The sequence below is a fragment of the Cervus canadensis genome, chromosome 27 (genome assembly GCF_019320065.1).
Source record: "Cervus canadensis isolate Bull #8, Minnesota chromosome 27, ASM1932006v1, whole genome shotgun sequence".
Classification (NCBI taxonomy): domain Eukaryota; kingdom Metazoa; phylum Chordata; class Mammalia; order Artiodactyla; family Cervidae; genus Cervus; species Cervus canadensis.
Window position 1 is genome coordinate 26,665,672 of NC_057412.1, and position 20,311 is coordinate 26,685,982.

At 36.1% G+C, this 20,311-nt stretch overlaps 1 protein-coding gene and 1 non-coding gene across 2 annotated transcripts in view; one reads left to right on the plus strand and one right to left on the minus strand.

The window, feature by feature from the left end:
• The window catches only part of GBE1 (1,4-alpha-glucan branching enzyme 1), a 290,909-nt gene that overhangs the window by 165,219 nt on the left and 105,379 nt on the right, over positions 1-20,311 (minus strand). The window lies entirely within an intron of this gene.
• TRNAW-CCA lies at positions 14,687-14,759 on the plus strand. The gene has a single exon. It is a non-coding gene; the product is annotated as a tRNA-Trp (tRNA).

The following is a 20,311-nucleotide window of genomic DNA, read 5'->3' on the forward strand; positions in this document are numbered from 1 at the left end:
AAAAGAAGAATATTCAAGAAATCCTACAGAGGTAGATTCAGCTAAATTTCTCAACTTAAAGTGAAGGACAAAAGTAAAAGAACCTTAAGTTTACAGGAAACCAGAGAATGGCAGATCCTTTGAGAGTGGTAAATAAGCTGGAAGGCTACACTGGTTTACAAATGAGAATATGAGCCTTTATTCTTCGTATTAAATGCCACTTGCAGGGACTTCCTGGTGGCTAGGGTTTCTGCAGTGTGGCTAAGGCTCCACACTCCCAATGCAGGGGGCCTGGGTTCAATATCTGGTCAGGAAACTCAATCCCATATGCCAGGACTAAAAGATCCCGCATGCCACACAAAGATGGAAGATCCTACAACTAAGACTCAGCACAGCCAAATAAATACATAAAACTATTTTTTTAACTGTGAATTGTACACTCAGATCTTGTCAGATTTTGAGGTTCACACATATGGCTGGAAGATATATGTACTTTTTTGCAATATGTTCAGAAATTTTTTTCTGTTAAAATTAAGCAACTTAAAAACTACATATGATATCTGAGTCAATATACATGAATTTATTTAATAATTATATATAGGACTACCTTCCCTCATATCCAAAGCCTGCAAGAACATAGGCACTGTTGAAATGCTAGGTAAAAATTAAGCTATATTGATTTCAACATTTATTCTTCTAGGGGAAAAAAAAATCCTATTTTAAACTAATTAGGCCAGTAAAACAGAATTGTTTACTAAGTCTAAACTACAAGTGTCCTTTTTAAAAAAATATCTGTTACTTTCAATGTTTAGTCTAATTTAAATTATTATCCTTCAAGTAAGTCTAGTCAGTAGAAGCCCTCTCTTCATAAATTAGTAAAGATCATTTATAAACAATATAAAACACTTGATCTAAGAAAAACAGTATTTGCTTGGTAGTATACAATTTATGTGTGTGACTTACCCTTTAATAAGGTTACAAATGTATTAGAGTTATCCATCTTTTTGCAAAGGCATCTCTCTTTTAGAATATATTCCTATTACCCATTAGCCTAGGAAAGTTGTTTTATCTGTATGCTGCTGATAAATTACTATAAATTAAAATGTTTTAGGCAAATTTCAGTGTACTGTATTTGAGCAATTACATGAAACACAAAATAACTAGAGTATGTGGCAAGTCAATATATGGTTGACAAGAATCAGGAGTTACAAGCAGAAACAGCCAAATCTGTTCTTGTGACTTATTAGAGGTCACTTGAAAAGACTATGGAAGTTGTCTTCACCAAAATATGACAGACTTACTTGGTTATCGGATGGACAAAAACACGTATAGAGTATGAGAACCCCTGGAGAAGGAAATGGCAACCCACACCAGGATTCTTACCTGGAAGGATGAAGGATCCTGGTGGGCTACACCCCACGGAGTCGCAAAGAGTCAGACAAGACTGAACGACTCACACACACACAGTATGACAACAGTATCTAAGTTCACTCCAGGGCTCACAGTTTAATACATTTCCTATGATATGTGTTTTTCACACTGATTAGATCTTATTGATTATTCACAACCAGTACTTGTATTTGATTAGTCTCAAAACAACTAGCTTTTCTTATTTCCAATAGTTCCTTTCTTCATTAAGGATTCTCTATCCATCTTCACTGTGGTAGTTTCATTTTGTTTTACAATCTCCTTGATCTCTCCCATAACATTTCATTAAAATTTCTTTTAAAGTTGTACAGAGATTTTATACATAGTTCCAAGATTCTTAAAATGTAAACTTTGAGTTAAGAAAATGAATGCTCAAAAGCACAAGAAATTCTTTACATAAATAAGTGTTAGGCAAAGTATACAGTTTCTATAAACACTCTGGTTAGACACTGGTGGAATAATTCCATAAACACACCAGCTGAATCTCAGGAAACAGAGCATTTTGTAGGGAGGGAGATAATGCTGATTTACAGACTTATCAGATACTGACTGCCTTATTAGGCCAGTTTATAAAATATTTAATCTGTGCTTACAAAGTCTACAAAGATGTGAGAACTAAAGGCTAAAAATCATGGCTTCTACACGCATGCATGGAAAAGAAAATAGTTGAGCTTACAGGGTATTAACTAACTTACCAGGCATTGTTATGAGGGTTTTTACCCTCCCATCAATTCAAGGGGACAAATATGATTATTATTCCCAGTTTAGGAGCTACTGGGATAAGAGAATGATTAGCCAAAGGTCACACTGTTAGCAGGTGTTGGAAACTGCAAGTGAATACAGGCAGCGCAGTTGGAGCCCATGTTGGTATCTATTATGTTATTACCACCACTCAAGAGAACATGGAGATATGTATCCTCAGAGATGTAGGAAGCATTGAAACCATCATAATGTCAAAGGCATCTAATGGGCAGTTGCACAGGAGTAGTGTCACATGGTATCGAGCACATATTAGATATTGAGGTGAGACACGGTACTGCATTGAATAATGTTATTGGGCAGTACATGCAAAGGAGACGATTTGTACTATCAGGTATATTTTGAGAGAAAAAAAACTTAAATAACAAAATATAGACCATGAGAGAATAAAAGAAATCACTAAATTTATTATTTGTTGTGAATATGAAAAATTAGAAAGTTGAAATCTACTTGAGTACTCTTTCTTTGCAATTTTTTGAAATCTATTAGAATTTATTTTTAATAAAAACTGGGAGATAGTCAAAAGACTCAGCTATTAACTTGCTCAAAGCCATAAATGGCATATAATACACTTACACATTTCAAAGTCTTTTTTTCCCAACTCACTATACAAAATAATTTTTCATGACACCCAGATAACAAGTTAGTAGATGAACTCTAAAATTAGTCACCACTGACATGGTTATTCCAACTTCATCTCCAGTGCCTTGCATCTAAAAAAATTGCTGTAGCAGGACTCTTAGAACTGACTTTATATAAAGTGACAACCTAAATCCATATATCCTAATCTTATATTGAGATAGAAGTGCTAAGAAAGGTCTCCATGACTTTAGGGAACTCTGCAATTCATGATGGTATAAGTTTTACTGATTAGGATTATTTGATGTGAGGAAGTAAGATGGCACACATTGGGTAGTGAGAAAAAAACAAAAGGTATTCAATAGACAGTTTTCTTGGCCTGAGCTTATTTTCTTGCTCAACAAAATAAAATATAAAATCTTAAGCAAGTACCTGTTTATTGCACCTGGCCCATATTTTTACTTGTTAGAATTAAAACAGCTATATTCAACTATTCAAAATAAAACCAACATGTTCTTCCAAGGGATCCCCTCAAGATCTACAAATTAAAACAACAACAACAAAAAAAAAAGCAAAACAATGAAAGAAAAGAAAAAGATTTAAGACTTGAGGACACAATTCTGCTTTTTAAAGCATTATCAACTAATGGTATGTGCCAATCAATTACAGATCCCTTTGAACTGTTCTCAAAGCACAGTCCCTGAATCGGCAACTTTGGCATCACCTGAGAACTTCTAAAACTTCAAAATTTCAAGCTCATCCCACACCTACTGGATCAGATCCCGCAGGGTGTGTCTTTTAACAAAGCTGGCAGATGTTTCTGAAATGAGCTGCAAGTTTGAGATGATGAGATGGTTTGATAACATCACAAATTTCATGGATATGAATTAGAAAACTCCAGGAGATAGTGGAGGACAGAGGTCAGGCAGGCTGCTGTCCACGGAGTCGCAAAGAGTGGGACACGACTTAGCGACTAAAGGAAGTTTGAGATGCCTCAAGATACGACTACACAGGGTTTTATGGAGGGTTTAGGACATCCCTGGAGAAGGAAATGGCAACCCACTCCATCATTCTTGCCTAGAGAATCCCATGGACAGAGGAGTCTGGTGGGCTGCTGTCCATAGGGTCGCACAGTGCAGGACACGACTGAGCGACTTTCACTTTCACTTTAAGGATAAAGGAAAAATTGACAGCATGATCACCTCAGTGGATAGCTGCATGCTCAGTCAGATTCTTTGCAACCTCGTGGACTGTAACCAGCCAGGCTCCTCTATCCATGGGATTTTCCAGGCAAGAATACCAGAGCAGGTTGCCATTTTCTTTCTCGGTGGGATCTTCCAATCCAGAGATGGAACCTGTGTTTCCTGCATTGACAGGCAGATTTTTTACCTGCTGAGCCTTTGGGATCATGCAACTTAGGGAAACTGAGTTGGGAGAAGGGCAAGATCCGTAGAGCAGAGGAGGTGAAGGAACTGAGAAGTCAAGGCTAGCAAGCTGATGGGTCTCCATCAGGATACAAAAATCACCAAAAATATTTTTGTTTAAAATACTCTCAAGGATATAACTGAAACATTTTAAGGTGCTTCTGTCCTTCCCAAAGTTAATGATTTCACCCTAAAATATCTTTTAGAAAAGATGGATTTGAGAACTTAATTATTTTAATAAGATTCCATTTACTAATGGTTGTGCTTAAAAATGTTTGACCAACTTGCTGGTTCTAAAAAGCAGTCTTCTTCCTAAAGTTCTTCTAATATTGTGTAAAATATCTTGAAAACCACTTTCATTATGATTACAACTTTACCCATAAATGCTGGCTCACACCATTTCCTTCTTATCTGATGTTCCTGCAGAACTTATTTTTTTTTTTAAGTGTGAAGATTTAAGTAGGAATACTCAAAAACGCTCAATACCAATACAAAAAATAAATGATTAGAGTCAATACCTATTTAGCTTTGTTAAGAAGGAAAGGGAAATGATTCTTCTTGAACCCTAACTTAAATGTAGGTATTTCAACTATCCTATGAATTCTGTTATAGAAGCAGTCGGTTTACATTCTCAATTATGCTATTCAAAAAAACCAGGTTAGAACCTAGTTGCTGTCAGTTGCAGGTTCTTCTCAGTATGCTTTTAAATCCCACACTGCTATATTTACCTGCAGTGTGTTCATTAAAATCCTAGTCTTATTTTATGCAGAAATTGTTTTCAAACTAAAAATAGCATTAAAAGTAGGATTGGCATTTCATGATAATTTGGACATCCTTCAAAAAGTTGCAAAATTTTAAGCCTCACATAATATCTAATAAATTCCAGATTGCTTTAGGATTTTACTTTCATTTTATTTGTTTAATGTTGGTGTTAGCAATGATCTGAAGCATACCGTTAGGACTGCACAATATTAATACTACTAGCTATATCCTGAGTGTATATTATTAACATTATCAGCTATACCCTCTGTATTTTCTTTTTCAAGAACACCACACTTTTTTCTAAGTTATAATGAATAAACTCATAAAAGTTTTAAAACAGTGTGTTTCTATAGCATAACAAATAAAGTAAGGATACATTACTTACAGTTGATCTATGAAATATTAAAAAATGAAAGTTTCTAGCATAAGGTTCGTTCTTCTATTTCCTTAAAGGGTTTCTTTTAACTGGTTATAACAGTTAAATGCTAATTGTATTTCAAAATCAACCCTCTATTTTTCATTTAAATAAGACAGAACCTGCTGAATTTTAGCCTAACAAATGGCCCTGAACCACATTTTCCAACATTCTTTGCAGTTAGGATAGCCGGTGTAACAAAGATCTGGCCAAAAGGATGTATACAGAAAAAATGTGTTCATGTCCTTAAAAGAGAAGGCCTTGATCTTGCTTTCCTCTTTCTGCAGAAAACACAGAGAGATGGGAGGAGAAAAAGAAGGAGAGAAAAGGAAAAACACAGGAGGAAAGGAAGAAATCAACAAGTTTGTTTGTTTGTTTGTTTTCCTTTTACTTATCTCTGAAGTGTTGTTAATTGCACAGATAACACACTTGGGAGACAGAAGACCAATGAGATGTAGGGAACCTGGTCTGGACATACACATGGAGAAGTAGCCTATCCACAGAGCACCTACTTACCTAGACTTTTACTTCAAGGAGAAGCAATCATCTATATTTATTAAGACACTGTTATTTTGGCCCTTGACAAAGTCAACCATACAATCTTTTACCTAATAAGATGACAGAGAAAGAAACAACCTTCATGTAACAAACATGTAAAGTCAACCAAGTGTGGTCCGAGGCCAGCAAAACACATTATAATCCACGTATAAGGAATAGCATGGTGGAGCCCCAGCCCCAACCTCACCAGGCTCACTTTACACTCATTTTGTTTTCTTAACCACATTCGTTCCTGATTTCTCCATCCATCCTCAGTCTAGCAACACCAGCTTTATAAACAATGGGATTTCTTTCATCCTCTGTCCTCAGCATTTCTTGTGGATACTTTCGTTTGTTACTTCTCTAACTCTATAATAACACTGATGTCCTTCCAGCTACAATGTCTGGTCTCACCTAGCCAGTAGAACCTCACTTTACAAACCCTGCCCCTTCCTTCATCAGCTCCCAAACTGACAGGTCTGGCCAGAGAGGTAAAACATGGATGTATTCCCACAGTAGGCACACGGTCCTGTCTAGATGTAAAAAGAAAATCCACCTTGCCTTGCAACATTCTGGCTTACGTACCTATAAATCTAACAACATATACATACACATACAAACATACATACGTATATATATAATGACTAACAATACCATGAAATTAAACTGTCAATCTGTGCACAGCTTCCCGTGAGGATCCTCCCTCCCTCATGATGTCATCTACTAGTAGTTATGATTTCATAAAATACTTCAATTGAAATATATATATACATATAAATAAAATATGTGTATGCATGTGTGTATAAATGCACTAGTGTTAATTTTATATATATATATATATATAATGTATAGCATATGTTCTATTGAATATTCCTAACAATGTTGAATTGTTTTCTGTGTGCTCCTAAATGTATTACTGTCATAGCCACTTGCTCATAAGAAAATATGTATTCTAAAAACACATTAGGATTCACAAAGGTTTATCATTTTAGCCAAAGGCTATGCTTGGTGATATTTTTAAACATAGGTATCAAGAAGTCACAGGAATTGTAATTAAACTAATATATTATAGCAACATAACACAAGGTTAAGAACACAGTCTCTAGAGCCAGGCTTCCTGGGCTTGAATCCCAGCTCTGCCTGCTCTCAGGAAGCTACGCGACCTTGAGCACACTGGTATCTCACTGAGCTTCAGTTCCTCCTCTGAGAAAACGGGGATGATGGGCTGTTATGAGGGCTAAATAAATTAATATGCAAAATGTTAAACGAGTAACTGACACATAATAAGGGCCATCTGATAAACAAAAGAAAGAAAGGAAGCCTTTTATTAGGAACAAAGTGAAAGTGTTACTTGCTCAGTCGTGTCTGACTCTTTGCGACCCTGTAGACTATACCCCAGCAGGCTCCTCTGTCCATGGGATTCTCCAGGCAAGAATACTGGAATGGGTTGCCTTGCCCTTCTCCAGGGGGTCTTCCCGACCCAGGGATGGAACCCGGGTCTCCCACATTGCAGGCAGATTCTTTACCATCTGAGCCACTGGGGAAGCCCTACTAGGAACAAGCCAGACTATATTTATATGCTAGTTTAGGCTATAAATTCTAGATAATCAATCACTGCATATTTAAATTATAATATAATTATTTTATGTACTGCATTTTTAAAAGAAAGAAAACAGAGGAAAAACACAGGAGAAAAGGGAGAAATCAACAAGTTTGTGGTTTTCTTTTTTCCTTGTGCTTATCTCTGAAGGTGACCTTTTTGGGAAAATGTATGTTATTTGTTCTCTGAGCTGTGTATGATTAGTTTCTTCATCATACACAGACAAATTAGGAAGGCTGCTGTGGTGATCAGAAATCATCCGTTAAACAAAGTCAAAATTAATGATAAAATTGAGTTCCCTTTGTGTTTGATTTTCATCTATCTGCACTCAATTATAAACGAGCTATCAAAGAAGGCTACCCATTAGCTCTTAATTCATAATGACTTTGGAAGGCAATCCCTATACTGCCACTGATATCTCACCAACAGCCTCCTCTTCTCTGCAAGGCTTTAGCTGAAAATGAAGAGGGAAAACAAAACTACATCATCCACATGGCTTGTGATCCTGAGCCCTACTGTGGAAAACTCGGAAATCAGGCTTAACATACTCAAGCTATAATAAGTTTTTACCTATATATGTAAAAGAGGCAATTGAACTATTTTTTTTTCTTTCCACCGTAATTTATTGTGCCTTAAGTAAAATAGATATAATAGCAACAGTGCATCCCAGATTTCTATTTCATTGTGTCAAAAGTAAATAGTCTTCAAAGTTAGAGAAAGTTTTCCATGAGGAAAATGTCTAAAACAGAGCTGTTATGTGCTTTATCTAGAAAGAAATAATATCTGTTTAGTTATTTGGGGTAAGAGTGACATCATCATACAGTTGGACTTTTCTCTCTTCATTGTACTCACCTAATTACCTAAACATTCTGACCTCTGGCATATCACATACTAAATCCATTCTGTAACCTTCTAACTAACTGGTTCTGAACTATAAGGGAAAAGAATTAGGCATTGTTCATTTATGCATATGTGATTTAAAGATATATTAAAACAAATTTGGATCCTGATTTGAAATAAATCCCTGCCCTTATTCACAGATTTACATATATTTAATTTATATCCTTCTTAGTTAAAAAAAAAAGTACAATTTTTAAAATATATTTAAAAATAAAATGAGAAGAAAAAATCAGCAATTACAATGGAAATGGTCAGAAGGAGAGAAGGGCTGGAGGGCAAGGAGACAAGATAATGATGTAGGACTCTGGAGCTGGATGATTATTGCAAGTGTACAAGTCACTTAATTTTAAGTCTTTGACAGACAAGAGAAAGGGGGGAACCATGAGATAAAAATAAGCATTTCAAATCTTTAGGAGAAAGGCAAAGTTTTCTCTAATATTAAGCTCTTTAAACAGTGACTCACAGGAATCTTTGCTTGAAAAGTAACACAGAAAATGCTAATGACTCATTAAAACAAACTGATTTCCAGACCACTATTTGCTTATTTTGGTTATTTTGTTTGTTTTAGCCCTATTACCAATAGGATTTCTCCTATAAATAAGCAATTCTATAGGCTGAGATGCCTAAAATCAAAGAAAATGCAATAGTTAACTAAAACACACTTTATAAATTTCTTTACTTTCTGTATAAAATGTATATGCAAAAATATTTCCAACAGTGGCAAAAGTACTTATATAATGATCCCTAAGCTTTTCAACCATGCAATCAATAAACATTTATTGATAGCATCAATAAAGCAGTTATTATTAGGCTCCAGAGAAACAATGATGACCAAGATGTTGAACTTGTCCTCAAAAAGATCACAGTCTGGAAGTATGTATCACCACAGTGAGTATGGTGGAAACAGGCTCTGAGAGGCTTGTGGAAGAAGGAATATTTGGTAAGTAGAAAGTGGAGCTTAGGATTATGAAAAACTTAACCAAAAATAAATTGTATATAAACTCTATATCAAAGATTTGGGTGGGAGGAGGTTATCAGGTTACTAAAACAGGGGAAAGCCGTTCCATGTAAAAGGGATGCTCTCTTTGCATTTGCTGAGACACAACCAAGACAGCGTTTAAGCAACAGAAAGTAATTCAGTATAGACAGCGTACTTTACTATTGTGGGCTGAATGTTTTGTCCTCCTCCAGTTTTATATGTTGAAACCCAACCCCACAGTGTGATGGTATGAGGAGGTGGGTCCTTTGGAAAGTAATTAGCATTAAATGAGGTCAAGAGGGTGGAGCTCTCAGGAGTGGAATTAATACCCTTATTAGCATCACTAGAGAGTTTGCTTCCTCTCTCTGCTCTCCACCATGTGAAAAGACATTACCAATGAGAAGCTGGCAGACTGTAACCCAGAAAAGAGCCCTCACTAGAATTCTACAAGGTTGGCACCTTTATCTCATACTTTCAGTCTCTAGAACTTGGAGAAATACTTTTCTGTTGTTTATAAGGCACCTAGGCTATGGTACTTTATTATGACAGTCCAAACAGACCGAGACAAGGATAAGACAAATTTGGAGAGGAACCCAAAGTCCAGAGCAAGGAAGGCTTTGTATGGAAGGCTAAGAAGTATGGAATACATCCTAGAGGCCATTGTTATTCAATTCCAGAAAATAGAGAAATCATTATTTATATATAATCATACATGGGAGCCCAACTATAAAACAGAAAAGGAATCTCTTTATTTCATGTGAGTGCTGGGGAATCTGAAAACTGACCTGATCAGCTTCTTATCACACAGTTTGAAAACCCTGTCCAGCTCTTTGTGGCCCCATGTACTTGCAGCACCAGCCTCCTCTATCCATGGGATTTCCCAGGAAAGAATACTGGAGTGGGTTGCTATCTCCAAGGGATCTTCCTGACCCAGGGATTGAACCTGGGTCTCCTGCATTGCAGGAGCTACTAGGGAAGTGTTCAAAACATCTGAGCTACTAGGGAAGTCTTGAAAACCCTGGCTACAACCAAATCAAGAGTGAAGAGAGTTTATCATAAAGGCTTTTAAACAGAAGGATAATATGAACAGATTTCAAATTTTAGAATGATGACTATAGATATAATATGAAAGTGAAGGGGGAAAGAGGAAACAAAGGAAAAGATCATTTATGAGGAAAAGACCATTTCAAGAAACGAGTAACAAATGAAATCTTGTATCAGCAGAGACAATAGTGAAATTTTTAGAACATAAAGGATAAAGAGGAAATCCAAATGGCTGACAGGAGAAAAGGCTGATTACACACAAAGGAATAAAAATCAAATTATTAGCATTTTATCAGCAACACTGGATATAAGACAAAACTGGATGAAAATAACAAACTTTAATCATAGACAAATACATAAGATCTCAAGTCATCACTAAAAGAATCTCTACAGGATGTTCCGTACAAAAAGAAAGTGTTAACAAGTAAGCTGAAAAAACAATGATTTATGACAAGTGTGAGTTGGCAGGTGGTACATAGCAAAAGAATGTATTTTATACATGACATAACTAGAAATGATCACTGAGGAACTACAAAAGATAGAGATTCTATCACAGGCCATGACACAGTAGAATTCATCTGTAAATCTATATGAAATACTAATGGGAATATGCAGTTCAAATGATTCATAATGGTAAATGAAATTTATATGCTTCATTCATAGGTCTTACATTTAAATCATCATCATCCGGCTATTTGTACTGTTTTATTTTATATTAATAAAACAGAGTAGGAAAGGACAGAAAACAACAAAGTGGAACTGAGGATATAGAAAGAGCAGTTGTACATGACAGTAAAGTTCTTTCTAGGAATCTTTATGACATAAAAGAAGAAGAGAGAATATTCAGGGTTCACAAACAGTGACTAATTTTTGTTAATTACTAATGAGATTACTTCAGCATTTTTATATGCTCCAGAAGAGAGAGTATAAACAATTGTGAGGGGAAAAGTGAGATCATTAAGGGTCAAAAAACACCACAAGTTAAAGAATAAACTGTTCATTATTAAAAATCATTGAGTTTTGTTGGTTTTTTTTTTAAAGTAAGAAATGCAGGATTTAAGAAAAAGCAAAAAAGAATCTCTGTCAAAATTCTGCAACTGTATTGCCCTGCATGCTTTGAGAATAAAATTTCCTAAAATAGATTCACTATTTCATTTAGTTTCCTTACATATCTTACATCTTTGTAAGTTAATACAAGTCAAACTTACTACTGTCTCCCATGTAGAATTGGTTAATTCCTATACAATCTTGCTTAATTTTATATTCTTTTATTCTCTAATTGACCCCTAACAACTTATTCATAGTCATTAATCTAATCCATTAACTCTTTCAAGACCAAGCTTAGAATGCATCTCTTCCATAATCATTCCCTAACTATTCAGCATGTAAATTTAATTATCCATCTTTCCAGCCTCCTAAAAATCTATCTCTAATCCCTTAGGTCCCTTCTCAGCCCCATTAATATTTAGCCAAAAATGAAGGGAACTAACAAGTTTTTTAAAAAGTAAAAGACACGTATTCTATTTACTTATTCTTACTTCTCTGTCATAAACTTCTTTAAAAAAAAATAAAGTTCTTCCTCTACTCCTTTAACAGTCACAAAATGCTCAAGCGACTCATTTGTTTATGGTGAGCTTTGTCCAAGAGGACAATAAATTCAATATGCGGGCATTTTGTCTTTTATTTCTTCACACACATCCAGGGAAGACAGTGCAATGCGTTAAGTGCAGAAATAAAAAAGCTAAATATGTGCTACTTGAGATGTTAAGAAAGAAAAAGAACAAAATTTGATAAATTAATGTAGAGCAAGCTCAAAACAGAGGGAAACACCCCCACTTTTTACCTCGCCCATCCTCCAGGCAAACAGAGTTATGCTAAATATTGATTAAAAGACTGCTTTGGAAACTTACACATTTATTTTGTGTTTCCTATCAACATTCTGAGGAACTTTAAAAAAAAGAAAAGAAAAACAAATCAATTAAAAAGCCTTTATTCTCACCTATGGAGGAAGACCATTTCCTAGTATGTTGTTTAGGTTCATTAACATTCAAGTTGTATTTCGCAAACACAAAGAAATATAAGTTCTGTGGTAAGAGAAAGTGCATCTAATTCTAACTACACTTTCTCCCAAAATTAGATGTTTCAGGGTCTTAAAGGTTGATAAAGTTAAATCAGGTAACAAAGTGAGTAAAGGATTTTTGTGGGTCATGGAGAAGAAAATCTTCATCATATAAAATAACATGTAAAGGCATCACAAGCAAGAAATAATCAGTCTCCCCAAAATTTTATAATCATGGCATATGATAAGAATGAAATATTCAATTGAGGCCCCAGAATTACAAAACATTCTTTCTATTCAGGAAATGTACTTTTTTCTTCTTTCATTCAGATAAGGGTGTTTGAGAAGTCTGGATTAACAACAAACTTTGCAAACTTCTGCTAAAATAAATAATAGCAAACAATATAAAAAGTAAAATTAACAGAGGAAGACAGAAAAGGAGACAATAAGAGAACAGAAATCTCAACAAATTTTTGGAACTTAGAAAGTAAGTGGAGAGGTAAGAAACTAAGCAGACATGAAAAAATTAAAATCTGGTATTACAGAGGAAGAACCTGAAGACAGCTAGTCAAGCTGCTTCACAGGAGCCCTAGGACTTGTCACGTGGAGGCTTCTGGTCCTATGGGAGAGGTAAGATTCAATGTTAAACAGAGGGACTGTAGGCTCTTAAACATAGCCTCTCCCTTACCGTACAAAAAAAATGTGTATCCCTCCAAAATGCCACCTCTCACCCCTCAAATGGGAGATAAGAGGTTCACTCTGAAAAATACCAATTCACTGGAAAAGACCCTGATGCTGGGAAAGATTGAGGGCATGAGGAGAAGGGGACGACAGAGCATGAGATGATTGAATGGCATCACTAAATCAATGAGCATGAGTGGGCGCAAACTCTGGGAGATAGTGAAGGACAAATCCCAGCATGCCACAGTCCATGGGGTGGCAAAGAGTCAGACACAACTTATCAACTGAACAACAAAGGCAGGCTTCAATTCCAGAGACAACAGCACAGCAGATGGCAGAGGTGAATCAGATGGGTGAAAATAGGGGGATTCAGTGTCCTACTGAAAGTTGGGACCCTTATCCACTTTCTCTGTCCCTTATGTATGGATGCCAGTTCAATTCAGTTCAGCTCAGTCACTCAGTTGTGTCCAGCTCTTTGTGACCCCATGGACGCAGCACGCCAGGCTTCCCTGTCCATCATGAACTCCCAGAGCTTACTCAAACTCATGTCCATTGAGTCGGTAATGCCATCCAACCATCTCATCCTCTGTCATCCCCTTCTCCTCCTGCCTTCAATTTCCCAGCATAAGGGTCTTTTTGAATGTGTTAGTTCTTCACATCAGGTGGCTAAAGTATTGGAGTTTCAGCTTCAACATCAGTCCTTGCAATGAATATTCAAGGCTGATTTCCTTTAGGATGGACTGGTTGGATCTCCTTGTAGTCCAAGGGACACTCAAGAGTCTTCTCCAACACCACAGTTCAAAAGCATCAATTCTTTGGCACTCAGCTTTCTTCATAGTCCAACTCTCACATCTATACGTGACTACTGGAAAAACCATAGCTTTGACTAGATGGACTTTGTTGGCAAAGTAATATCTCTGCTTTTTAATATACTATCTAGGTTTGTTATAACTTTTCTTCCAAGGAGCAAGCGTCTTTTAATTTCATGGTTGCAGTCACCATCTGCAGTGATTTTGGAGCCCAAAAAATAAAGTCTGTCACTGTTTCCATTCCTCCATCAATATCCCTTCCACCCACCACTTATAAGAGCCTGGAAAATTCATCTCTGGAAAAAATACATGACCTCCAAGTAAAATGTTCACTCCTTGCCATCAATATAAAGGCTGTCTCACTTTCTGGCTACCCAGCAGTGAAGATCACCAGGAACAAAGCTTACCAGGAACAGAATTTTCAATTGTCTTTTCCTAAGTACTCATTCTAAAACACAGTTCTATAACTAGGCATTTTAAGGCAGTCTGCAACACAAAGATAAGAGGCTAAAAAAACATAGAAAAAGAAAATTTGAAAGAAACAGTGAGGGGGTAGGGGGAAAAGAAGGAAATTGGGGGAAAAATAAAAGAAAACATCTATAACTGTTCAAAAAAGATAAAAGTATCTCTGAACATTTAACAATGACAGAATCTATGTAAAAGTAGAGAAAACAAGCACATTATTAGAAATGCTTGTAATGTAATTACTAAAATAATGCAGTTGGGGGAATTCCCTGGTGGTCCAGTGGTTAGGGCTCCAAGCTTCCAATGCTGAGAGCCCAGGTTTGATCCCTGGCTGGGGAACTAAGATCCCACAAGCCTCATGCTGTGACCTAAATAATAATAATAATAGTAATAATGCAGTTGGAAGATACTTTTTCAAAGCAGAACAGAAAGTAAAAATGACAGGAGACTTGACAAAAAGATAAGAAAATCTAGGTGATTCAATATCCAAATACTAGAATTTCCTGAAACAGTGAACAAAAAATGTGGAGAGAAGGAAATAGACAAAAGACACAAGAAAATATTCCAGAGGTAAAGGATAAAGTGTGTGTGTGTGTGTGTGTGTGTGTGTGTTAGTCACTCAGTTGTGTCCAAGTCTTTATGACCTCATGCACTGTAGCCTGCCAGGCTCATCTATCCATGGAATTCTCCATGCAAGAATATTGTAGGGGGTTGCGATTCCCTTCTCCAGGAGATCTTCCCAACCCAGCGATCAAACCTGGGTCTCCTACATTGCGGGCAGATTCTTTACAATTTGAGCCACCAGGGAAGCCCGAAGGATAAAGTGCTTATGAGATCAATCTTAAGCAAATGTTTAGATACTAACTTTGCAACATGCCATATCACTGCCCAATGACATCCTTCTACCTAGCAATCTCATTCTAGCTATCAATAATTAGTTTCACTTTACATAATCCATCTGATCTCTTATTCTCTAAAACCCAAACTCTTTCCACAAACTACCTATTAATACCTCCTTTCTATTCCCATGGAAGGTCACTTCAACACTCAGCACCCTGAAAAATGGAGATGATAATTCCACACAATAAGGCAAAAGCAAACATGGTATAAAATAATTTGCTGGGCTTTCCTGGTGGCTCAGTGGTGAACAATCTACCTGCCAAGGCAGGAGGCATGGGTTCAATCCCTGATCCAGGATGATTCCACATACCACGGAGCAACTAAGGCCATGCACCACAATATTAAGCCTGTGCTCCAGAGAAGCCACCACAAAGAAAAGCCCACTTGTTGCAACTAGAGAAAAACCTGCATAGCAACCAAGACCCAGCAAAGCCAAAAATGAATAAATAAATAACACTATTTTAAAAGCTGTCAAATAACTTGTTAAACATGAGATAAGGCTCAAGTTCTACTTCCTCTGTATCACTTTTTCCCCCTTTTCTCTCTGTGAATCCTTAGCCTGACGAGAAATGTAGCACAATGATTAGGACCATGGACTTCACTATTAGGTAAGCCTTAATTCAAGTCAAGGAAATACCTTAACCTGTCTAAATTTCAGTGTACTCATTCATGAAATGAATATGTATAGTATTTCATCTCACAGTGTTATAATTAGAACCAAATTAAATATGGATGCAAAATGATCTCTAACTTCATGTGTCTCATCTGAGAAAATTGCAATGTGGGTATTAGGTTCCATGACCCTTTTCCACCAATCAATTGTATAAAGTCTAAATATAATTCAGAAAGCAGTATGATCTGTTCTGAACTGAATTGTGCCCCCTCCAACTTCATATGTTGAAGCCCTAAACCCAATGTGATGGCCTCTGGAGACAGGACATTTGGGAGATAATTAGGTTTAAATGAGGTAATGAGGATGGGGGCCTGATGACAGGATTAGTGCCATATGAAGACATAGGAAGAAGGCAGCCATCTGTAAGCGAGGAAAGGAACTCTCACCAGAACTCAACCATGCTGACTGATCTCAAACTTCCAGCCTCCAAAACATGAGAAATTAAATTTCTGTTGTTTAAGATGCCCAGAATATGGTATTTTGTTGTTGTAGCTCTAGAATACGAATACATGAGACTTTGAAAAGGTTAAAGATCTGGTATCAAGAAACCTCTATTCTAGTCCATTTTGTTACAATTTGGCAAGGGAAAAGTTAAAGTACAGAAAAATCCTGAACATTTAAAAGGAGTCAATACTAATTGTCACTGCTAGTTATATGGATATTAATAGAAATTATTTTTTAAAAAGAAGAAAATGGCAACCAGAAAACAGGAATTCTTTAGTTTGCCTCCAACCCACCTTTCGAGTTTACTGTCCTGACCTCTTGCTTTTCCTGATCACTGACTCCTGAGCTACATCTTACCAGTCAGTTCCATCCACTTCTCACCAGCTCTCTGCCCCAGGAGGCTAACCCATGTGCCCCATAGTCCCTAGAAATCTGGCTTCTTATTGGGTGGGCCAATGTTGAACCACAGGAAGAGGTCAGAAACAGGAAGGAGTGTGGAAGATGAGAGAATTTGTCTCCTTTTTCCTCTGGCTCCTTTCCTGCAAGGTTACCATGAATTAACTGTATCTCTCAGCAAGACTCGGTGTTCCTCTCAAGATGGCTGATTCTGTCTCCCTCTGGGTTCTAGGAATTGATCCCTGTTCCATATGGCCTAGGCAAGGAAACAATTTGGGTCTTACTAAGTTCCCTCACCCAACCCTACTCTTAACTCTAGAGTGGGTCCCTTGTGTGTTGAACTTTGAAAACAGCATTTGGGGCAGGGGGCGGGGTGGGGAACTGTTCAAACTGTCCTATTTCCCGTATGCCACTTACTTCCTGTTGAATCTTCAATCGATACACACACTGTTATTCACACAGTACGCCCAGGTTAAAATACCCCTTTTCCCTCTATCTCTCGGGTCAACTTCTAAACATGTTACCAAGTAGGCTTGGATGTCACTGCCCTTCTGTTATTTCTCCTATTACCATCACAGAACAAATAAACTGTTCACTAATATTTTGCTACAATAGCACCTTATTTTTATTTATTTATTTATTTTTTTTAGCACCTTATTTTTAAAGCACACACACACACACACACACACACACACACACACACACAGAGTCCCTATGTATATATAACAATTCGACCCGAGCACCTCAGGTCAAGGATAGCATCTGACACAGCATCTCAATAATTATGTAAATTCCTACAAGAAAACTTACAAAGTTGTTTTAATATAATTTTATTAGAGGTATACATTTTAAAATAATGAACAAAAAAAACACCTTCACATAAATTAGTTTGGCTATGTGTCCAGAAGAAAAAATATTAAAGACACAAGTAGCATTTCTCATTATCCCTCAGGAACATAGTCTTCTATGCCTTTCTTTTATCTTTATAGCCTTAAAGTTTAATTCACCTTAGTACGTTACTTTATTTTTTTTTTTTAGTAAATTTATTTAAAAACATGAAAAGGAGATATTTACATGACAATGTAAGTAATGAGGTATCTTCTTCCAAATTGTTCAGTTGAAAAGACTAGTGTTTTGCAAGGAAAACAAAGTTATTATTTCAATGGTAGGTAATATTCATTTTTGAGAATGGTTATCAGATAATTCATAAGAGAAATATCCACAAGTGAGTTATAAAGGTCAATCCCTTGTGGACTGAAATAAAATTTCAAGTTCAATTTAAAACAAGATTTTTAATTACCAAGGTAAACTATCTAGGGACAATTTCAGATTGCAAGGCCAAAAACCTTATGTTAGTTGATTTTTTTTTATAGAAAATTTAACCCCACTCCCTGAAAGAAAAGCTGATACATCATTTCCCATAAGTGAAAAACTAATTATATCACCATATTGACATTATAATAGCATCTAAATGCTTCCTCAAAGTCTGAAACATCTAAACACTATAAGTGATACTTTGGGCCTAAATTTCCAGTAAATTAATCCACATTGAAATCCTTAGCAAATAATAATTAAGAAAGATTACACAACAGTTGACTTGATATTTTCTGAATGTTTATTTACTGCTAGATACAAATTTTTCAAGCCAAGTAAAAAGAGAAAAGATGCCTTTGAAAAAATTTTTCTTTGATTGTTTCATTTCATCCAGGTCAAATAAATTTATGAAAGAAAGCATAGTATAGTCCATAGATAGTATCAAAAGCACCTTTATCCATTTGGACTGGGATAACAAAACACCAGAGACTGAGTGGCTTACAAACAGCAGAAATTGATTTCTCACAGTTTGGAAGCTGGAAGTTCAAGGTCAGCTCCCAGCATGGTCTGGGGAGGGCCTTCCTCCAGGTTGCAGACTTCTGGTTATAGCTTCATATGGTGAAAAGGGCTAGAGATCTCTCTGGACTTATAAGTTCACTAATTCTATTTAAAGAGCTATACCCTCACGACTCATACACCTCTCAAAGCCCTAGTACCATCACATACTATGATATGCCATCATATCAGGAATTAGCATTTTAACATATGATTTGTGAGGAAGACACAAAACATTCAGACTATAGGATAAAGTAGAAAAAGTTCTGGAGTTGGATGGGAGGAGCAAATTTCTATCATTATTACTAGTATATATTAATAATCATTCATTCCTAGTAATCATTTTTCCGAGGTATAAAAACAACATATGACCATGTTGGTTATCCATTTTAAAGACAGCAGGGAGTTTGGGATGGACATGTACACACTGTTATATTTAAAATGACTACAACAAGGTTCTACTGCAAAGCACATGGAACTCTGTTCAATGTTTGTGGCGGCCTAGGTGGGAGGTGAGTTTGGGAGAAAATGAATGTGTATAGCTGAGCCCTTTGCCATCCACCTGAAACTATTACGAAACTGTTAACTGGCTATACTCCAGTATAAAATTAAAAGTTCAAAAACCCCCACAGCATATGAAAATTAATTCATTCATTGTGTATAATAAAACAGAAACAGACTCAGAGATATAGAGAATAAACTAGTAGTTACCAGTAAGGAAGAGGGAGGGGGTAGGGATAAGAGAGAATATGGGATTAAGAGATACAAACTGCTACTTACAAAACAGATAAGCAACTAAGATAAATTGTACAGCACAGGGAAATATAGCCATTGTTTTGTAATAACTTTAAATGGAGTATAATCTATAAAAATATTGAATCATTATTTTATCCCCTTGAAACTAATACAATATTGTAAATCAACTATACTTCAGCTTTAGAAACTACCAAAAAAAAATAAATAATTCATTTACCGTTTAATGCAAAGAGTAGGTAACATGTCAGAGCTCATAAAATCTAATTTAAGAACAGAAAAAAAAATATCTGCAGCACTTCAAAAAATTGTAAAACTCAGTTCTTAAAAACAAAATGTAACAAACAGCCAAAAGACCTAAAACAATGAAACCAGTGTATAAGAGTCACCTTGCTTCACAGTTTCCTAAAGTCAGGCCTTACAGACCACAGGAAAATCAAGCCCTTTGGTTTATCCCTTCAAAGACTGGGCATACAAATGGCTTTAACATTCAGTAAATATTTTTTGAGTGCCTACTCTGTGCCAGGCACTCTTCTAAGCACTGAGAATATACAGTATTTAGCAAACAGAAGAGCAAAGGGCCTCCTCTTGTGAAGCTTATACTGACTCGGATAAGAGATTATATATATTAAATTTAAATCCCTCTTATTGTATACTGTAACTACTTTTTTCCTCCTTTTCACTTCAGATTAAGAAGAACTCTGGCTGCCATCCCATATTAAAATGTCTCTTTATTCCAGACAATATGCTCTCCTGGGAAGATTATGTGTGGCAATATTTCAGTATTTTCAGGTATACTTATAATCTCAGTATTTGTAAGAAAGAAAAATCTATAAAACAAACATCCAATGCATTT